Source organism: Neopelma chrysocephalum, unplaced genomic scaffold, assembly GCF_003984885.1.
Source record: "Neopelma chrysocephalum unplaced genomic scaffold, ASM398488v2 Primary Assembly neopelma1_97254, whole genome shotgun sequence".
NCBI classification, from domain to species: Eukaryota; Metazoa; Chordata; class Aves; order Passeriformes; family Pipridae; genus Neopelma; species Neopelma chrysocephalum.
Window position 1 is genome coordinate 1 of NW_020925895.1, and position 3,341 is coordinate 3,341.

At 61.4% G+C, this 3,341-nt stretch overlaps 1 pseudogene; it reads left to right on the top strand.

Annotated features, from left to right (window-relative positions):
* Window positions 1-3,171: 3,171 nt before the first annotated feature.
* The window catches only part of LOC113961552, an 893-nt pseudogene continuing 723 nt past the window's right edge, over window positions 3,172-3,341 (top strand).

Genomic DNA, 3,341 nt, shown 5'->3' on the forward strand with positions numbered 1-3,341 from the left:
TGGAAGGCAGGAGGGCTCTGCAGAGGGACCTGGCCAAGCTGGATCCATGGGCTGATTGCAAGGGGCTGAGGTTCAAGCAGGCCAAGGGCCGGGTCCTGCCCTTTGGCCACAAGAAGCCCCGTCAGCCCCCCGGGCTGGGGCCAGAGTGGCTGGAGAGCAGCCAGGCAGAAAGGGAGCTGGGAGTGTGGATGGACAGGAAGCTGAAGAGGAGGCAGAGTGTGGCCAGGTGGCCAAGAGGGCCAATGGCTGGTGGCCTGGCTGAGGAAGAGTGTGTCAGCAGGAGCAGGGAAGTGATTGTTGGGCTGGACTGAGCGCTGGTGAGGCCACCCCTGGAGTGCTGTGTCCAGCTCTGGGCCCCTGAGTTGAGGAAGGCCCTGGAGGGGCTGGAGCAGGTGCAGAGAAGAGCAGCGAGGCTGGGGAAGGGAGTGGAGCACAAGTGGTGTGAGGAGAGGCTGAGGGAGCTGGGGTTGTTGAGGCTGGAGAAGAGGAGGCTCAGGGGAGACCTCCTGACTCTCTGCAAGTCCCTGCCAGGAGGTTGTAGCCAGGTGAGGGTGGGGCTCTTGTGCCAGGAAGCAGCAGTAGGACAAGAGGGCTGGGTCTTGAGCTGTGCCAGGGGAGGTTTAGGTTGGATATTAGGAAGCAATTTTTTGCCGAGAGAGTAATCAGGCTTTGGAATGGGCTGGGCAGGGAGGGGGTGGAGTCAGCGTCCCTGGAGGTGTTGAAGGTGAGAGTGGATGTGGCCTCAGTGCCATGGTCTGGGAAGCACGGTGGGGTTGGATCAAGGGTTGGACTTGATGATCTTGGAGGTCTTTTCCAACGTGGCTGATTGTGTGATTCTCTGATTGCCATTCCTATGGCAGCACCTGCTTGAGGCTCTATCCCCAGGGTGATAGAGATGTCTGTCCATATATATCTGCAAGGTTAGTGTGTAAATGTGTGGTGTTAGAAAAGCAGGCTGAGTTCTGGGCTGGTTGTAAAAGGAGAAAGAAGGGTACAGCTCCAGTGCAAGCAGGCAGCCCTCAGCTTGCACATCATGTCCCCTCCGTGCAGGTTCCTGTCCTTGAGCCCAGGCCCTGAGGTGAGGCTGAGAAGTGGCGCGGAGGTGAGCCCAGAGCTGTCCCTGAGGTGAGTCTGAGAATAAGTGCAAGGCAGAGGTGCTGCTGAGGAACACAAACTGTGCCTGGCCACGGAGCCTGCAAGGAGGAGCAGAGAGAGCCCTGGCAGTGTGGGGGGCCAGGTTGTCCCTGTGCCTTCCCCTGCAGGCCCTGGCTGTCCCTGCTGGGCCCCTGTCCATCCCCATCAGGTCCCTGCCCATCCCCCCGGGCTGAGCTCCCCCCAGGAAGTGCCGTGGAGCTGAAGCTGCTGCCATCCCCCCCCCTGCAGCCGCTGGCCCAACCAAGGGAGCAGCAAAGGCAGGGCCAGGAGCAGAGGCAGCAGCAGGGGAGCCCTGGGGGGGCCGGGAAGCTCTTGTGTGGGGCAGGAAAGAGGCGCTGGGCACGAGGCCGGGGCTGTGCTGAGCAGGCCCAGCCCTCACATTCCCCCAGCCAACGCCGGCTGCCCGGGGGGCTTGGGAGGGACCCCCAGCCCGTGTGCCCCACACTCAGCTGGCAGGGAGAGAGCCAAGGGACAGGGCCATGGGCAGGGCCACGGGTGAGGGACAGGCAGGGCCATTGCAGGGCCACGGTGAGGGCACAGCCTGTGGCAGCAGAGCTGCCCAGGGCCGGGGGCAGCCGGGGGTGTTGGTAGCAGCCAGTGCTGGGGCCGAGCAGAGCACGAGGCCTCTTGCAGAGCCCTGGAGCAGCCTCCCACTTGCCAGCCCTGCCCTGGTGGGGTGACACTGTCACCTCCCTCCAGGACACTCCCCCGAAATTTTCGAGGGGGCCTTTTGTATCTTTTCTTGTTTGCTGATTGATGCTGGGGACCTGATGGACCCTCTGCAATCCCATCCCTGGGGCACAATCTCCTCTCCAGAGCTTGACTCACTGCAGACTTTGCAGGGAAATCTGTGCTGGCAGCCCGAGTATGTCATGATCCCCCTGTGTTCCCCCCAGGATATTTGGGGCGAGTTCCCCCTTCCCAGGCACCCATGGGATGAGGGGGGAGGTGCTTGTTTTCCTGCTGTTCCTGTTCCTGCTCCGCCCCTGTCCCTGCCCTTCCTGCCACTGTCGGGTGAACAGAGCGACCACGATGGGAAAGGGGAGAGAGAAGCAACCCAGGAGCCTGAAACGGGGGAGCAGAGAAGAGGAAGCCTGGACAGTGGGGACCCCTGGAATCCCCGGGACAACAGAGTGGAGAACCTGGAGAGGGGGAATGTCTGGGAACGCGGCACCCGGAAGGCGAGAGTCAGAGGAGAAGGAACCCTTGGGACTTCCAACACTCCCAGCATCCCTAAGTGGGACCCCCAGCATCCCAGACAGGGGAGCCCCTCTGAACCCCAGAGGGGAGAGACCAGAGAGGGGGAACTTCTGGGACAGATTTTTTGGGCTAATCTTCATATTTTGGAGTATTTTTAGCTGAATTTCAACTTTTTGCAGTTTGGGGGACTAAGGGTCTTCTTGCTATTTCTGAGGGGTTTTTTTGCCTGAATCTCAGTGGTTTGGGTTTTTCTGGGCTGAATCTTGGTGTTTTGGGGGTTTTTATGGTCCCAGGATGCCCAGTGAGTTCTAGAGATGGACTTGGGCAGGAGGAACCCCCAAGCCAAACGCGCTCAGCCCTTGTTATCCCCCTCATCAGGATTTGTCCTTCCCAAAGCTTGGTCGGATGGAGGAAGAGGCTGCGAGGAAGAGGAAGATGCCTTGGGCCCCCCAGGCAGGTGAGGAGGAAGTCAGTGGCCCTTTGGGCGGGTGTTGTGCTGGCTCTGGCAGCCGAGCATGGCCCCCGGCTGCAGGACAACCCCGCTGCCGCCGCCGTCCTGCCGGGGCCGGAGTTGGGGGGATGTCCTTGGCCTTCCCTGTGGGCCGGAGGCAAATCCCCTCCCTGTCCTTCTTGCTTCCTGCCCCAGGCCCCGAGCTGAAAACGGAGAGCCCGGAGGACAAATCCCCCCGTGAGACCCTGGTGGGAGAGGCCGTTTTGAAGGGCTCCACAGCGCAGGAAGGCAACAGGGAGGAAAAGACCCAGAGATCCCCCCACACGAGGGGCTCCAAAGCCAGCCCAGGGTGCTCTGAGGAGGAAAGACCCAGCCTGTGCCAGGAAGGCGGCCGGAGCTTGAGGCGGAGCTGTGACCTGGTGGTCCCTGAGCAACCTCCCAGCAGGGAGAAGCCCTTCAAATGCTTGGAATGTGGGAAGAGCTTCAGGAGGAGCTCCCACCTCCTCAGCCACCAGCACATCCACACTGGGGCACG